The sequence below is a fragment of the Pelodiscus sinensis genome, chromosome 1, assembly GCF_049634645.1.
Source record: "Pelodiscus sinensis isolate JC-2024 chromosome 1, ASM4963464v1, whole genome shotgun sequence".
Lineage (NCBI taxonomy): Eukaryota > Metazoa > Chordata > Testudines > Trionychidae > Pelodiscus > Pelodiscus sinensis.
The window spans coordinates 135231581-135250445 of NC_134711.1; the positions used below are offsets into that span (position 1 = coordinate 135231581).

The 18865-nt window shown below is 45.4% G+C and overlaps 1 protein-coding gene and 1 long non-coding RNA gene across 3 annotated transcripts in view; one reads left to right on the forward strand and one right to left on the reverse strand.

The window, feature by feature from the left end:
• Positions 1–2354: 2354 nt before the first annotated feature.
• On the reverse strand, positions 2355–17559 carry LOC142819001 (uncharacterized). Of its 2 annotated transcripts, none has more exons than XR_012896685.1 (3): positions 17404–17559; positions 3436–3554; positions 2355–3154 (listed from the first exon to the last, which is right to left on the reverse strand). It is a non-coding gene; the product is annotated as an uncharacterized LOC142819001 (long non-coding RNA). The 2 variants fall into 2 exon arrangements; XR_012896684.1 differs by having other exon boundaries at positions 3398–3554.
• TMEM52B (transmembrane protein 52B) overlaps positions 5486–18865 on the forward strand; it is a 30195-nt gene continuing 16815 nt past the window's right edge. The window contains exon 1 of the mRNA XM_075902745.1: positions 5486–5574. The gene's annotated coding sequence lies outside the window, so the exon portion shown is untranslated. The remainder of the gene's footprint in view (positions 5575–18865) is intronic.

Consider the following 18865-nt stretch of genomic DNA (forward strand, 5'->3'; position numbering starts at 1 on the left):
ACCTAATAAACCATCTTCATAGTGCTGCATAGGTTTCTATGGTGGGGGACCCAGAACTGGACACAATACTCCAGATGTGGCCTCACCAATGCCAAATAAAGGGGAATAACAACTTCTCTGGATCTGCTGGTAATGCTCCTCCTAATGCACCCTAATATGCCATTAGCCTTCTTGGCTACAAGGGCACACTGTTGACTCATATTCAGCTTCTCATCCACTGTAATCCCCAGGTCCTTTTCTGCTACTTAGACAGCCTGTAACGTGCTTGGGATTCATCCATCTCTGCACTTGTCCTTGTTGAAGCTCAGCAGATTTGTTTGACCCAATCCTCCAATTTGTCTAGGTCACTCTGGACCCTGTCATTCTGGATATCTCAAGGAAGCAATTCAAGGGGACCTGAGGATTGAGGTGCACCTACAGGTTGGATCTGCTTGGTCTTGCACCGTTGGGATATGAACAGTCCCGAATGAGAGAATTTGCAGGACCAGTGGAGATCTCCTGCCCAGCAGGCACCCTGCCTCATCTCCTCCCACTCAACCTGGCTAGGCGGCTTGCCCAGCTGCTCCCGGCTCTCAGAGCAGCAGAGGCTTCAGCTCCTGCCATGCTTTCACACCGGGACAGCCCCAGGGCTCCAGCTCCAGCCCCGCACTCAAATGAGCTGCTTTGGGGATCCAGCCTTGTGCTGCCCATGCTACTCGGGGCTACCACAGTGCCCTAGCCCCATACTCAGGGAACTACGGTGGGGCTCTAGCCTGCCCTGCACTCCAAGAAGCTGCCAGAGGACTCTGGCGGGTCCCATGCTGCAGCAGGGCTCTGACCTCAGCCCTGAGCTACTGGGGGCTAACATGGAGCTCCAGCCCAGTGCCAATCTGTACTGCTGGGGCACTCTGGCATGGCCCTACACTGCCATGGGCTGCTGGAGGCTACTGCAGGGCTCTGGCCCCAGTCTCGCACTGCCCCCTGCCAGGCTGCCAACCCTGTTGCCCCAGCTGGCTGGCCCTTAGGCTTCTGGGTTCTCTGATACAGGAGCATCCATGGCCCTGCCATATGATGGATGTTGCCAGACCAGAGTGCTGGGTTTTGGAGGTACAACCTGTATTATAAACTTAAAAGGAAAAATCAGGATGGCATTGCAAGAGGAGAGTGCTTGGGTGGCAGAAATACTGGTGGTTTCAGGAGCTAACACCCAGTCAACACAAACAATTTTAAATCTGTAGGATTTCAACTTCAAACATTATTCATTTTATTGAGTAGTAAAATGAAATCATGAACTCGTAAAGCTTCCACTACTCTTTCCATAACTAATTTGGATTATTTTGTAATTTATAACAGTAAAAAATTTCTTTGCACTAAAATGACAGTTGAATAGGTGACTCAATTTTTATTTTCTTAGCAAATATTTTTATGAACTCTAACCATAATAGTCATGACTTTTTCCTGATGAAAAATAAAAATAATTATTTAAACCAGTATTTCTCAAAGTGACCTGTGGACCCACTTTGACAAAGCTGCTATTGGATCACTCTGGTTTGTTTACTTACCAATTTTGCTCCCATTGGCTGCAGTTCACCTTTAGAAAAATACTGATTTACATCTTTCACCCATCAAATACTGGTGTAAAAAGTAGTGCATTCAGCTAATTTAAGAGGAAGGATTGCTAATGCAAAATTTGGTATCTGTAGGTAATCAAGAAGTATGACTTTATTTTGCACAAACAGACTCTTATATAATAAATAATCTCTATTGAAGGATAATGTAAACTCAGTATTTCATGATCTAACTTGCTTCCTTTCAAGGGCGTCTCTCAACTACACGGTTTTTTCGAAAAAAGTGACCTTTTTTTGAAAAAACTTCCTCTGCGTCTAGACTGCTGCCGCACTCTTTTGAAAGTAAATCGAGAAAACACGGCAATTTTTTCGACCGCAGAAAACGTTGTTTTACGAGGAATAATGCCTTTTTTGAAAGTGCTCTTTCGAAAAAAGGTGCTATGTAATGCAAACTATGCTTTTTCGAAAGAGAGCATCTAGACTGCAACCACTTCTTTCGAAAAAGCGAGCTGCTTTTTCAAAAGGGAGCACTCAGGCAGTCTGGATGCTCTCTTTCAAAAAAAAAACCCTGTTTGCATTCAAGAATACCCTTTTTCAAAAGAGCACAAAAAACTGCCACAGTCTTTTGATTTAATTTTGAAAGAATGCAGCGGCAGTCTAGACTCAGGGGAAGATTTTTTGAAAAAAGGCCACTTTTTTTAAAAAAAACCTATAGTCAAGACACACCTTCGAGACGAAGCAAGTTAGATCATGGAATACTGAATTTACATTATCCTCTAATAGAGATTATTTATTATATAAGAGTCTGTTTGTGCAAAATAAAGTCATACTTCTTGATTACCTACAGCTACACCACAAGGTGTAACAGTTAATTCTAACTAAGGACTTAGTTTGGATTAACTTTAGACTGCCGCGTGTAGCCGTGGGCAGTTAGTTCGAACTAAAGGGGATTTTAAAAAGGCGGCCGGATGGGAAGATGCAAATCAAGCCTCTTAAAAATGCACCCTGTGGTATAGTGCAGGGAGCACTGGGGGATCTTCTCACCTTTTGTGCTTCAGGTTCTTTACCTATATTATATCTTACATCTGTCCCTGTTGTTTTTTTAAAATCAGATTTTGTAATGTGTTTACTCTGGGCTGTCCCTCCTCCTCCCAACAGCCATGAGCAAAGGGTAAGCGTTGAGACTAGGCTTGGGCTCAGTGAGAAGCAGGAGGGTGCCAGTATGGCTGAGTGAAGAAGACATGAAAAGGAGTTGCCGGAGGGAGGCTTAAGGGTGAATCTAAGACTGGCTAGTGTGTGCCAGAAGACGACCAGGGACAGCTTTGGTGATCTCTGCAATTAACCTTGACAAGTCAGCTCAGACAGCTGACATGGTTTTTCTGTCTCAATCCCCAGGAGCAAAGATGACTCCATATAGCAGCACTTCAGGGTGTGTCTTTCTCTGGAGAGCTCATGCTCCTGTTAGTCTGTCAGGCGCTCTACACCAGATTAGCCACTTTCTCACAAATGCAGAACTTGTATGACCCACACTCTGCAGCAATGGCATTTGCACCTTGAATTGACAAACAGATCGGGTAAAGCTGGAACTGGCTTCTGGGATACGAAACCTGAAATGGAAAATCAGAGTTTACAACCAGCTACAGCCAGTTTCATGAGGTAAAAATTAATAATCAACCTTAGATAAACCCAACCAGTGGCACCCCCTTGAACTTTACATGGAAGGGCATGAAAGGTAAGTCAGCAATCAAGTGCAGTCTGTGTCTGTACCTGGTGGGCCATGTGAGTGGTGGATGACTAGGAGGTTAAGTGAGTGAGCCCATAATTAGCAATTACTTCTTCCTGATTCATACCTTGAAATGGAAGAGTTTCTAGCCAGGCAGAGACTTACAGGACAGTGGAGAAAGCTGTGCCATCTTCCCAAAAACAGGGCTCATCAGCTCCCTTGCAGAATAAGGCAATCCAGAAAGAATAGGAACTATAACACTGTGCTGATCTTATTATGAAACCCTGTGTGGAAACATAAAAAAGGCTCTGAATCATACCGCTTCCCAGACAGTGAAAACTGCAAAGCCACAGTGACTCAGACAAAGGGATGGAGGCACAGAAGGGAAACTTAGTGGCTTGAAGTATTTATAACAGAGGCTTGTTCTGCAAGAAAATCTGCTTTGGGGTTTCCCGTCCCAGCAGTTAGTTCTATTCCACAGGCCAGCAAAGGTAAGGTGCCTAATGCCTCAATAACTCTGGCTTCGGCACTGCCCAGGATCACAGATTGGGCTTTCAAGAGTCTTTCCTTCAACATCTGCATACAACAGGCAGCAGGGCCATGACAGGCCTTATTCCTTGAGATGAGCTGTGTGGTGCTGTGTCAGGCTGGCCTAAATAAAAGTAATCAAATCACATGCTTCAGGGTTCAAACTGACCACCAATGGGACAATGAACATCTTTGCTATTCCAGTCAGGTTTGCTTTCATGTATTACATTCTATTTCATCTGGCACTGGAGGGATCGGAAAATGAGATGATCTGGGTGTTTTGAGCTGTGAGATCAGGAGCCAGGATAACAGGTTAGACTGACTAATTTTCTAATTCAATGATCACCAACCCACAGATCGCCATCCAAGAGTCGACCTTCGGTTCCCTCTGCACTGTGCACCTGCGCACAATACATTTTAGGTCTGCCCTCATTTGCAGAGCAGCACGCATTGAACAGGAGAGTGCTGGTGGCAATTTGGGTTGTTCTGCTGAGGCAGCCTCGGTGGGCTGAACGCCGTGGCCAGCTGGGGCGGGCGGCTGCCCCTCTTTGCTCCAGCCCAGCTGGAGTGTGGAACAGTGGCACTGGCAGATAATGTTCAGTCACAGGCATCTCACTGAGATTTGGTGAACAAAGGACAAAACGTATAATTATACATACGTGATTTAAGAGTTCTATAGCATGAATTAAAAACAGACAGTTTATTCTACATCATTGTCTTGGGGCAGATTTTGGGTTGCAAGTAAATTCAAAAAGTGATCTTGGGTTGAAGAACGTTGGTGACCACTGTTCTAATTCAATAAGGCAAGAGATGGAAAGCCAGCCAAGTGTAAACTGTTCCAGCCAGGTCTTATTCGGCAGGGCAAGTCCTATGGTCCAGATCATGTATATATAAGCACTAGAGGATTTACTCAGCATTGCTTGGATCCTTAACTGAAATAATTTTTGTTCTTCATTGCTCTACGGTGAGACTGGGGGTGAGGGGTTCAGTATCAGGCTGCCCTGGGGAGAGAGGACTGCCCCAGCTCTCTGTCACCACAGCAGCTTGGGGCCAGGTGAGAAGTGCCGCTGGATGGCTGGTGCAGCTGTAGCAGGCACAGCTGGGGAAAGGGTGCTTGTCCCCCACCTGGGACAGACAGACAGACAGAGAGACAGACACACACAAAGTCTCTGAAATATATAATAAATAGCTGTCCCATTCTCCACCCCTACTCCCTGCTGCCCCAATGGGGTTATAGCTGTCCTAATCCCTTTCTCTGGTCCTTTGTTGCCCCCCTGTGGTATAATTGTCCCTGCAGGCAGACCCCTCCCTTTCCATTTTATGAGAAACAATCACATTCTAGGCACATCCCAGTGTCCTGGCACAACCAAACCCTGATCTCACTTTAAGTTAGGAGAAGAGGAAGTTACATACCATATTTGATTGTTCTAGCTCTTACCATTCAGAAAGAGTTCTTGAATTAACATACTCACAGGTGGATGGACAGACAAAGTCTCTCAAATACATAGCAGATAATCCTCTGGTCAGTGGAACTATACTGATATACATCAGAAAAGGATCTGACCTTATGTTCTCATATACCTGAGAACTTATCTCTATTACAGACAAGGACTGATGCAATCAATCCAACAGGGTCAATTTAGCAGGTCTAGTGCGGATCTGCTACATCAACTGCGGATTGCTCAGACATTAACAGCAGTGCTCCACTGGAACTAGAAGAGTAAGGGGGGTTGACAAGAGAGTCTCCTGGTGAAGCAGCACAGCGTAACCCCTGTGGTAAGTAGAACTAAGTTATGTTGACTTGAGTTATGCTACTAACATAATTCAAATTGCATATCTTATAATAACTTTTCTTTCTTGGGTAGACCTGCCAAGCATCTGAGTACCATCCCCTGGATTTCTTCTCCTTGGTACTGAACATTAGAATTTAAAAATACCCTCAAAATAAAGCAGAAAAATGATTCATTACCAGCTCTTCCTTACTCTCTAGTTTAAGAAATCTGGAAGAGCAAAGAGCTTTGCTTTCTTGCTAAGTTTTCCATTTGGTAGAAAAGAAGTAACAGTTCTCTCTATGCTGTAGCCAGTTCTCAGGACAGGGGCTGCATCTATGCCCTTGAAAATAAAATACTGTATCACCATATTAATATCATCATCTAGAGATTTCTCTCTGAGAGATTACTAAAACACTCCACAAATCATATTATACAACAGGAACAGGCAATCTATAATAAAGGCTGCAGGTGAGACTCCCAAATCATTCATAACTTGGCTGAGCATTTATAAAACAAAACTGAAGACCTTCAGCAGCTCTAGGAATTTGGAATGTGATCAGCTCCACCGGGGCTAATGCCTCTATTTGATGAAACCTTGAATTCACATAAGAAAAAAGACTTCATTTTATGTCTCGGCTAAGTCAGTACATCCATCAGCACAATGGTTTTGTTACAAAACACCACCTCTTCCCCAGAGAAGGTGGAATTATCCTCTGCCTGCCTTCCCCCTTCGCCTTGCACTCACGGCTGTAGAAGGGTACGGCAGAAGGCTGCTCCTGAGTCTTTGGGCAGGTCAGGCTGCAAATACTCAGCGCAGAGGCCCACAGTGGGAGTTTTCTATTTAGAGTGTGCGTGCACATGTGTGTGAATTTCTTTGAGCTGGTAGGAACACCAGAGTTAAAGGAAGTTTTGTTGAAATATGCTGCTTTATCAAAGCTGAAATATTTTTGGGGAAAAGTAAAATTTTATACCAAGTGTGACAGACCGGGCCGTGTCTGGGCACAGCTGAGGGCGTCTGCTCAGGGCGAATTGCTCAAATCCGGGGCTCCTTAAAGCCCCCAGACTGGTGACCTCTCCAAACAGGCCACAAACCAGTCCCACAGAGCGCTTCAGCTGACTGCCTGAAGCCTCACGAGCAAAACCCCTCTGATACCCCAGCAATATCCGTGCCTCAGATGGCCCCGGGCCTCATACACAGGTGGGGGGTCCTAGCACCCAATCCCACCTACCCCGAACAAGTCCTGTCCGGTTCCAAGAAACCAGCCACAGATCCCTGGTCAATTTACCCTCTGGACCTTACCCACAAATCACGCTGGGCCAATCCTTTAGAATAGATATCTAAAGGTTTATTATCACAAGAAAGAAAAGCATGAGAGTAAGGTTGTTAAAGAATAGTACGTTACATGCACCGAATTTCCCAGTCCTCGATGCAGGCTCTAGCAGAGATGTTACAGCTGCTGGTTTAAAAGTTCTTGTTGCACATCCTAGCATCAGGATGGGTTCATAGGTCTTTCCGGCTCTTCGATCCCTGCAATGCTGCCTCTGGGATGAAGTGCTGAGCTGAGAACCAAATGGAGTCCCCCACATGGCCTCTTTATACCTCTTTCCTGGCCTCTTCTTGTCTGAAGCCGGTCACCTGGCCCTCAGCCTCTCTCTCCTGGCAGCTCTTAGGTCTCCGCCCTCATGCTTTAGGTGTGTCCTTGGCCCATTGAGTGCCATTGTCCCATAGGGCCTCGCTAATTAGCATGTCCATAGGCCAGGCTCTGCCCAATGCTCAACCACATTCAGAGAAATATTCAGCTTCCACACAGGTTCTTACCTATACACACAGACACTATACACTCACATAAATAGCGTACACAGGATTAGCAAACAGTAAGCTCCCATTCAACACCCCACATGGCCCCCTTTTATATCATTTTTGGGGCCAGCACCCCCACCTATGGGTGCAGCCATGATCTGGCTGCTTCCCTCAAATTCCAGTAATGTGACACCAAGTTTTTGATAGGAATGTTTTCTGAAGGCTGTATTGCTAGTAGTCAGGGCAACCACCTGATATAAGAGACTGAAGTTGAATTCCCTGCTGTACCTAATTCATGGGCGAGTTTTTCATTCCAGATCACTCTGGGAATTGAACCTGTGTCTTCCCCAGCTGTCCACACTGCTTCTTAAATTAAAAAGGTCAAGTTCTGACCTGGCAGTGGACACTGACCAGAGGTGACAGTAGGCATGGCTTGGTACACTGTACCAGATAGAAAGTAGCTGGCAAGATCTGTTATGCCATAGCAGCTATTTGTACCTGGAACGGTGCAACAGAAAACACTGTGCCACCCTGAGAGCCCCTTCATAGGGCTGCCTCTTTTCCAGCTCCCTCTGCACAGCAGAAGCCCCACAGAGCTGCGGAGTAGGGGTGGAAGATTGAAGCCTCTGCTCCTTTCCCCACTGGCCAGGGCAGAGCAGAGACAGCAGCAGAACTGCCAGCAGCTTCTCTGGCTGCCATATTCCCCTTGCCCCCATAGCCTGAGATGGAGTTAGGGGAAGAACACAGGGGGCTTAGGGCTGAGGCAGGGCACAGTCATGGGGGAGTTACATGCCCCCTTGGCTGGTGTGCACTTTCCCCACTTCCTAAACCAAGGTGAAAATAATTCTATTCCATTGTCTTGCCAATATTCAAAAAATTTAGCTCTGTGGTTTTTAATTCTTGTTCAAAAGGTTAGGCCTGATTCTCACCAGGCTTTCATATTATGAAGCCATTTACACGTGTGCTGCCATTCTGTTTGGTGGCATTTCCTACCCACTTTGTGCACTTTTTGCCCAGGACAGAATCATGGCACATGGTGTAAAGCAGGAGAGAGTCAGACCCATTATTCCTTACGAAGAACCCCCTTTGCTTAGTGACAGTGTTTACTCATTTCTGCTATACCATTCTGTGAGCTGATTTCTCCTTGAACCAAACTAAGACACTGGTTCAATACTGAAATCAGAAAGGAGCAATCAAAACAGTGAATTGTTCAATCTGACCCTTGTGCAGACTCCTTTGAACCAAATAAGTCTGGAAAATTCCTACTTCTGGTTGAGCTGGCAATGCAATACTGAGAACAGTCTCTCTGTTGTACTTTGGGAGATCCAATTTTGTCATACACACAAATACAGGAATTATAATTAAAATTATTATTTAAGAAAAAAGTACTACTATTTGCTGAGCTCAGAAAATGTTGAGGGAACCTGGTTCTTCTTTTGGGATTGCTGCTTAGAAGTCTGAGGGAGCTCTCCACTGAAATCTAGTGGTGAGCTATGAAAAAGGACTTCAGGAGCCGATCTAATTTTCATGAGTACCCCGTCCCTCCGCCCATGTGTTCAGCAGGATGGGACTGCTTGCCCAAATGATCACTTTTAGCTGGTGTTGGATCCCCAGTCCTGTTATTATTGGGGCAGGAGGAATAAAAAATTGTTATCCTTGATGTGTGAATCGAGGATAGCAAAACAGTACCTGGCATCCCCAATGGAGGCATTCACTCTCAACTAAACAACATGGCCAGGAGGGGACATGGCTTCCAAAACCCAGTGAACTGAGGATGGGGATAGGTATGTGTGGGCATCTGGTGGTGTGGGCTCTGCTTACGTGCCTTATGCGCCATTTGATCCTTCCTCCCTTTTCTGTGTAATAAAAGAGGTAACTTGACTCAACTTAGGCTACGTCTAGACTACAAGCCTCTTTCGAAAGAGAGCGTCTAGACTGCAACCACTTCTTTTGAAAAAGTGAGCCACTTTTTCAAAAGAGAGTACCCAGGCAGTCTGGATGCTCTGTTTCGAAAAAGCCCTGTTTGCATTCAAGAACGCCTTTTTTCGAAAGAGCACTTTCAAAAAAAGGTGTTTTTCCATGGTGTTTACCATGGTCAACAAAACTGTTCTTTCGATTTAATTTTGAAAGAATGCAGTGACAGTCTAGACAAAGGGGAAGGTGTTTTTTTTTTTAAAAAAAAGGCCACTTTTTTCAAAAACCCGTGTACTCTAGACACACCCTTAGTGAGTTATTACACACTGCAGAGTTGGAATTGCTGATCCATAGATCTAAGTGATGCACCTATTTTGTGACAGTATCTCTGATGCAAGAGACTTCTCAGCGAGCACCACCACTGGGCTCCTCTACTGGCAGTTGAAATCACGGAGCTGCATAAATTGGTGGGCCCTGAAGCAGGGGCAGATATACGGCAGGGCGAGCGGGGCAGCCGCCCCGGGCCCCGTGCTGCAAAGAGCCCCGCGCATGCGCCGTGGCGCCACCGTGCATGCGCACTGCGTCACCACGCATGCGCCGTGGCAAAGGGGGGCCCCGCAAGATTATGCTGCCCTGGGCCCCGCAAAACAGTCATCTGCCCCTGCCCTGAAGACATCCTGGTGAGTGGCCAGCAGGGCGCCTGGTGGAGAGGCACAGTTAGTGGCCAGTAGGGCCAGAGCAGAGCCCTGCAGAGAGGTGTGGCAATCAACTAGTGGGCTGTCTGCCGGAGAGGGGCAGTGAGCGAGTGCTTTACACAGATGGGAGGTGAGGTCTGCAGATGCAGCTCTGAATTCTGGGTCTGCAGTGACTCAGCTGAGAGTGGAGTGCAAAGAAGAATTGGTCATAAGAAGGAGACATTTGGTTTTTAAACACCTGAGGGAGAAAGAACACTGCCCCACATATTTGGGGGTGGGATTTTGTTCACTGTTTGTGTTGACAAACCCTATTTGCAGTGTTTTCCCATATTAATGCCTAGTTACTAAGTTTTTGCTACACTAAGATGCTGTGCTCCGTAGAGGGGAAGTATTGCCTCTCAGAGGTGTCCTGGGGTGGTTGTAATGAGCTCAGGTCACTAGTTATGGGCCAAGCTGGTTTTGTGTGGTATCGTTGGAAAGGAATCCCTCAACCCTGAACCAAGCCCTTGTTAATGCCAACTCTGACTTGCAGAAGGGTTACATAATGGTTCACAGCAGGCAGCTCCTGAGGCATAGGAGCCAGCAAACAGAGCTGTAAACAGGGGAGTTTGAGTGGGAGTTTGTAAGGGGAGTTTGTATTGTGGGACTCGTTTGGGGTTTGTTTTTGCCATGGGTGGGGTGTTTTGGTTTGTTTTTGTGTTTGCCGGACTAACAGGATTTGTTTACTCGGCATAGGGAAATGAAGCGGCAATTTAAATAATCGCCGCTTCGTTTAAATTAAAATGGCTGCCACGCTGTGCCGATCAGCTGTATGTCGGCTGGAAAAGCTAATTTCGAAAGAGAGCATCTACACAGCAAAAGTGCAATGAAAAAGTGATCTGCTTTTTCACATTGATTGGATGCTATGTCGCATTTAGGTTGTGATTAGACTGGGTGGACTGGCCACCAGGGCACCTGTGTTATTTCTCTTTTGAAATAAAAGACAGGACTATGTAGCACTTTAAAGACTAACAAGATGGTTTATTAGATGATGAGCTTTCGTGGGCCAGACCCACTTCCTCAGACCAATATGTGGAAGAAAATCGGCACAATCATAAATACCAAAGTGATACAATCAAAAAAATAAACGCATGTGAAACTGACAAATCAACTCAATTTCACGTGTTCATTTTTTTGATTGTATCTCTTTGGTATATTTGGTTGTGCCGATTTTCTTCCACATATTGATCTGAGGAAGTGGGTCTGGCCCACGAAAGCTCATCACCTAATAAACCATCTTGCTAGTCTTTAAAGTGCTACATAGTCCTGTTTTTTGTTTCAGCTAGACCAGACTAACACGGCTGCATCTCTATCACTATTCTTTTGAAATAACTCCATCTTCCATGTCCACATACGCATTTTTCTGAAAAAGCTTTTTTGGAGAAAGGCTTCTTCCTCGTAGAATGAGGTTTACCATCGTCAGAAAAACCCCTCTGTTCTTTCAACTTTCTTTCGAAAGTACTCAATGGCAGTACAGCAAAGGCACAGAGCTGGGGAATAGCCCCATAGCACAGAAGTACCAGCTCTGGGAGGGCTCCGTATAGAGATGCACAGCTGTGGCTCCTCCCAGGTAACAATAATTTGCACTGGGTTTGCTAATAAACAAAAATATTTTTATTCAGTACTAGAAGATTTACCTGGTCGTTAACTCAATTTATTTTCGTTTCCTGGAAAATAAAAGGAAAAGGCTCCTGCTTCATGTCCATCATTGCTCTGGGGTGGGGCTGCGGGGTTCACTATGGAGGCTGCCCTGGGGAGAGAGGACAGCCCCAGCCCTCTTTTACTGCAGCAGCTGGGTAAGAGGTGCCTGTTCATGGCTGATGCAGCTCCAGCGGGCATAGCTAGGCAAGGGGTGCATATCCCGCTGGCTGAGGCCAGGGCCAGTTTAAGGGGGGGGGCTAGCTGGGCAGCTGCCGAGGGTGCCAACCTATGGGGGGCGCCTGATGGCAGCTCTAAGAGACACCGCGCACCCGGCCGCACAGCACCCCTTAGAGATACCATCAGGCACCAATGGCCCGGGGCCGGGGGCCACGCGGCGCCCCTTATAGCTGCAATCAGGCGCTGCACACCCGATTGCAACTGTAAGGTGCACAGTGCGCTGGGGGGGCGGGGCTGCGCATGCTCCGTGCACTCAGGGGCAGAGCTGCACATAAGTCACGCACCTGCTGCCCGGGGAACAGGAATGGCTCGAGCCGGCCCTGGCTGAGGCAGGTCCAAGTTCGTCTGCCCTTTGGACATCCCAGCCTGACTGAGGAACACAGGAAATGGTGCATTCTCCCCTGTCTCTGTGATGAAGGGGAACAGCCAGCAGTGTTCCTGTATGAATGGGGGGACCACTGGACCTCTCCTAAAGGGAGCTTGGGTGGTTTTGGCCTGGGGCAGTCCTGGAAAGGGGGGGAAAGGGTACGCTCCCAGTCAGCCCTTTTACCTGCTGGTGATTCTGTCTCTTTTCTGTTTGGTTTATGAGAGGCACAGCTGTACAGCCCATGGTCCAAACACAGCTGTACAGCCCATGGTCCTGGCACAACCAAACCCTGATCTTGCTGTAAGTTATGATAAGAGGAAGCTGCCTACCACATTTGGTGGAACTAGCTCCTACTGGTTAGGAGCTCTTGAAAAGACAAACTCTCTCAAATATATAGTAGATAAAAATAAGTTTTAAGAGATTACAAGTGAAAATAAGCAAATCAAAGTAAGATACTAAGCCAAAATGAACAAAACATGCCCATTAAGCCCAATACACTAAAGTTGCCACAAAACATATTCCTCACCCTAATTCTTATCTCAGATGCAATTCTTCACAAGTCAGAACTGATCTTTTTCTAGTCTCTGTTTATTAGCTCCTTGTATCCTTAGAGTTCTTTGTTTTCAGGTTTCTTCATGTGTATCCTCTTAAGGTGGGGAGGCCATTTCAAAGACCAGCTAAAGACCATGTTGATAGCTTCCCATTCCTTAAAACAGAATCCCTCCCCCCCTTTCCGATACGAACCCTTTGTTTTCTCTCCTCATGCCCATGGAAAAATACTAGATTCAAGATAGATTCCAGCTCAAAAGGTGTCATGGTCACATGTCTTTTTGTAGGAGCAACTCCAGTTTGTGCTTACAGGCAAAACAAAACCACTTACAAAACAAAGCCACTAAAGCCTCTCACTACAAATTCTAGATTAATAAACAGGTTTACGCTTCATATTTCTAATTCACATGCAAGAATTATACGTGTACTCAAACATAATATACACATTCTGGAGATCACAGGCTCTTGAACAATGGGTTACTTGACCTATTTTGCATAAAGAATATTCAAGTTATGCATATTCATATTCAAAAATATATTTCCACACCATCATGGGGACTCAGTGTTACAAAGCCCTTTCAGGTTCTTAGCAGTTTAGCTCCTCGGCCTCTATTTTGTCAATGGATTTCTGGTCCTGAAGCTGAATGCCATTTTCTTAGAGATTCCACCAGTGTCATACAGAGTGGGACAACACTGAGGGCTGCATTCTAGGCAAACAAGCTCATTGTGAAAGGATCTACTTCACTCCGTTACCTTTCACTTTGGCTTCCTGGGGCTCCAGGCTCACAAACTTCAGATCTGCATAGGTCACTTCAGCCATTTTTGGCAAGGTTCTGAGAAATCTAAGTTACAACTCAGCATGCAGAGGGAGAGACAGACAGACAGAGGTATGGTTCTGGGTGTGATTGTTCAAATGGTCAGTCATTAGAAATGAGAGAGTGATTCATCTACAAATCAGACAGGAACTATATCTCATGACAGAATTTATAAAACAGACTCTGGGACATTTAGGGAGTTTGTTTTATAAACTGTGAGACTGACTTGATTTCTTCATCTATCCCTGCAGAAATACTGTGGCTGTGTCTAGATTGGCCAGTTTTTCCGGAAAATCAGCAGCTTTTTCAGAAAAACTTGCCAGCTGTCTACACTGGCCACTTGAATGTCCGCAAAAGCACTGACTTCTTACTGTAAAAAATCAGTGCTTCTTGCGGAAATACAATGCTGCTCCCATTCGGGCAAAAGTCTTTTTCCGAAAGACTTTTGCGCAAAAGGGCCAGTGTAGACAGCAGAGATTTCTTTTCCGCAAAAAAGCCCCGATCGCGAAAATGGCCATTGGGACTTTTTTGCGGAAAAGCGCGTCTAGATTGGCCACGGACGCTTTTGCAGAAAAGCGTCCTGCCAATCTAGACGCTCTTTTCCGAAAATGCTTTTAACGGAAAACTTTTCCGTTAAAAGCATTTCCGGAAAATCATGCCAGTGTAGACGTAGCCTGTGGGAATGGGAGTCTTTCATTTCTCGGCTCCTACCAAAAATGCATAGAGAGACAGAGGAAGGTGACACAGAGGAACACAGATATCTTTCAGTAGGAAAAATGGGCACTATGAGCTGGACACCAAGATGGATTTCTTGTCCATCACTGAAAATCACTAATGGCTATCCTAGCCATGCACTGAATCTACTGTGAGGTAGATGCTTGGAATTTGGTACAGAGAGCAGAGATTGCAAAAGAGAGAGTTTAGAGAAGGCACCGAGAAGCCACTCTGTATGCACATGGGTTAGAATGCTAGCTGCAGTTGCAACATCTCTGTAAATTGCTCTCTTAATAAAAAGTCTATTTTATTTTACAAACATGGAGGAGTCCTTTTGTGTCATTACCCAGCATGCGGTAAATGAAACAATGGATATATCATTTAACAAAGCATGAGTAACAGGGAAATTTCTATTAACTTCCAAGTACTGCACAACTGAATTTAATCAAATCAGGAAGGATATTGATCCTGTCCTGAGACTGCATTCGCCCAGGGCTGTGAGTGTAAGAGAGAATCCCAGTAGGATGTATAAATCTAACCGGGGCAGATGACAGTTTTGCGGGGCCCAGGGTGGCATAATTTTGCAGGGCGCCCCCTTTGCCACGGCGCATGCACAGTGACGCCATGCGCATGCGCGGTGGCGCCACAGCACATGTGCGGGGCTTTTTGCAGCACGAGGCCCGGGGCGGCCGCCCCGTTCGCCCTGTCCTATATCCGCCCCTGAATCTAACTGCTGAAACTATGATGGGCCCTTGAAATTTGTGACAACAGCAGGACACACTAATGAGACAAGGATATTGACCTTGAATCTAGTGGAGAGAAAACAATTCATTGTGAAACAAATAAAAATGAAACTACTTTGGCTCATTTCTCCCATAATGTTAAGTTGAATGTGAATTATTTTGCCCCTTAGTAATAGACTAAATGGTTAAATTATCATGCCCAACCATAACCATGGAAGACTATTAGAAACCCCAGAAATTAAAGAAATGGAGTTCATAGTTCAGCCAGAATGATCATGTAGATTCCTAACGCCACACTTTCAGGTTACAATATTGCTCCTTCATTAGAGGAATGTTTATCACCCATATCTGATATTTTGCAAAATTTGATCATTCTAAAATTGTAATTTTCTTCTCAGTAAGTGTATCCTTGGGTGGGCTAGACTTCACTGCTCTTCTCCAGTGTCTGAAAGGAAAAATACCTCACTCCCATAGGAAATAGCAGGAGACCCAGAGTTTAGCCTCTTAAGGAATTTCAGCAAGGATTGCACAGTGTCAGCCTCCCTACATTCAAGTCCCAAAAAGAAACTAACTAAATAAGTTTAATTTAATAATTTTATAAAATCTTATGTTAAAGAAATAATAATCTAATTATACAACATAACTATTTTATAACCCACAGACACTGTCTTCACAGTAACAGCAAACATTAATAAAAAGAAAACTGAAAGTAAAAATCTGAACAGTTCATAGGGTTGCCAGGTGTCACAGTCCAGTATTTAAACTTTCTGTTTGGGAAAGAAATTGAGAAAATATAAATGTCTGGTATTTTCTAAATAAGATGTAATGTAGATTGTGATGTACAGGCAGTCCCCGGGTTACATGCAAGATAGGGACTGTAGGTTGTTCTTAAGTCGAATTTGTATGCAAGTCAGAACTGGTACATATTGTAGGGGAAACTCTAGCCAAACATTTCTCCAGAGCTCAATTTTATTCTCCCACACCTCACTTCCCTCAGTCCTTTATTCTCAAGCTGAGGTGTCTGCTGAGAAAAGCCGCTCCGTGTATCCCTGGTCTGCTGGGGGGGGGGGGGCGCTAGCTTCGCGTCTCCCTGGTCTGTTGGGGGGAAGCAGCTAGTGCGGGGTTGCCTCACCCCGTTTGTAAGTAGGGATCCAATGTCAGTCGGATCCATGTAACCCGGGGACTGCCTATAATGTCAAGTGTGTCCGGTATTTTTGCTGAAACCATCTGTCAACCCTAACAGGTCAATCCACATAAAACACAGTAAGAAGAAATTGAGAGATCCCAAAAGCTCAGATTTAGTTCACCAAAGTCTCAATTTGTGTCTTTGGTCATCAAATCTGCTCCATATGCTGAGTCTGAACCATCTCTCCACTAGGAATCCCAGTTGCAACTGAGGCAGACTCTTCCCCTGTGGGGATCACTGCTAGGCAGGCAGCTCAGTGATTAACCAGTCAGTTAAGTCACAAGGGAACAGACTTAAAAAAAAAACCTGTTACAAGAAAATACAAAAACTGAGAATAACGAAACAGTAATGACTCTTTCCCTATTGCTACATTTACAGAGGAGCTGAAGAATCCCAGGGACTGAGAAAGTAACTAGAACAATCCGGCAGCGTTCCAAGCAAACAGTTAACACAGAAGAAGTTAATTTTTCCATCCCAGCTTCCCCTTGCTACAATTAACATGCCCAAGTGCCCTGGGAGAAGATTAACATCTTCACGACCAGCTGCAAAGTGCTGCAGAGCAAGAGCCAGCAGCCTCTCCCAGCTCACCCAGGGCAAGAGGCCTTAGCAAAGCAACTGCCCCAGAGACAGACCCAGCTGGAGCAGACCCTAAAGTACCACACCCAGTTCCAGAAGCTTCTGGGTGAGGGAGCACTAAATCCACCCAGCAAGGATGACCCAGCCTCAACTCATTCCTGCCTCCCCCACCCCAGGGGTCTTTTAAAGAGATAGCTTCTTATTATAGGTACATGAGCTACATAAGCATTTCACTATGTGTCAATAGCTATTTAACTAAAGCTAAAAACTAACAATGGCGACTTCAGTGCATGCTGAGATATCAAGAACCAGATCCTCAGCTAGTGTTAGGGTTGCCAGGTGTCCGGTATTGACCCTGACAGTCCGGTATTTTTGCCTCCTGTCTGGTAAAAAAATTCAGAAAATACCAGACACCTGGAATGTCCGGGTATGTTTTGTTTTTTTCCCAGCCAGGAGGCGAAAATACTGGACACCTGGCAACCCTACACACTTGGCAGCCGGACCCAGCCCCTGGCCTCCTCTGGCTTGGGCCCTGGCCCCGCGCCCTCCTGCTTACCTGGTTTCGCAGGGAAGCTCCCTTCTTGCTGATCAACCAAAAACCCAAGATGGCTGTCAGCAAAAAACCTCAAGATCAGAGCAAGAGGAAGCAATGCCTCTCCTGGGTCTTAGTGCTCAATGTCCCCTTTTCCTATCCTTGGCCTATTCTGACTCTGAATGCAATTAAAGGGGCCATACTGTTTTAATGCTTTTTTATTTATTTATTTATTTATTTATTTATTTATTTATTTATTTATTTATTGTGCTTAGTAACTGTTGGGGTCTTTTTTTTTTTTTGGTCTCTCCCAATTTTTTCCCTGTTTTTTTTTTGGGGGGGGGTGTTGTTTGTTTTTGAGGGGGGATGGGTTTGGTATTTTTGTTGAAACCATTTGGTAACCCTAGATGGTGTACATCAGCGTAGCCTCATTGGCTTTCAGATGAATAGTAGGCAGCTGGAAAGAACAGTTTTGATAAACTGTCATTCCTCTAAGGTCATGATTTGCAATTGTAAGTGCAATGCCTGAGGCTTGTTTAGATCTACTGCTAGTTTTCTAGGTTGTGGAATGATACAGAGTTGTTAAGTTGCAGAATGGTTTAGTCCACACTTATAATTTGCATTTGTTTTCTCTGGTTCTTCTGGGCTGAGCCACTTTAGCTTTAAGTGCTAGAATCATAGAAGCATAGAGGGTGAGGTTTGGAAGGGACCTCATGAGGTTATTGAGTCCAACCCACTGCCAAAAGCAGGACCAACCCTAACTAGATCATCCCAAACTTCTCAGGATGGAGATCCTACCACCTCCCTGGGGAACCTGTCCCAGTGCTTCCAACCTAGACCTCCCCCACTGCAACTTGAGACCATTGCTCCTTGTTCTGCCGTCCCTCACTACTGAGAACAGCCTCTCTCCATCCTCTTTGGAACCACCCCTGCAGGAAGTTGAAGGCTGCTATCAAATCACCCTTCACTCTTCTCTTCCGTAAACTAAATGAGCCCAAATCCCTCAGCCTCTCCTCATAGGCCATGTGCTTCAGCCCCCTAATCATTTTTGTTGTCTTCTGCTGAATCCTCTCCAATGCATCCACATCCTTCCTGTAGTGATGGGCCCAAAACTGGATGCAATATTCCAGATGTGGCCTCACCAGTGCTGAATAGTGATCCCATCCCTGTCACCCATTTACAGCTTCTGACAATGAGAGGCTAGGGACAACATTCCTACCCATCCTGGCTAATAGCCATTGATGGGCATGTCCTCCATGAATTTATCTAGCTCTTTATTGAACCCTGTTAATGTCCTGGCCTTCACAACATCCTCTGGCAAGGAGTTCCAAAGTTTAATGGTACAATGTGTGTAGAAAGCATCCTTTTGTTTCTTTTAAACCTGTTATTTATTAATTTCATGTGGTGACCCTAGTTTTTATGTTATAGGAACAAATAAATAACTTTTCCTTATTCACTTTCTCCTCACCAGTCATGATTTCATAGA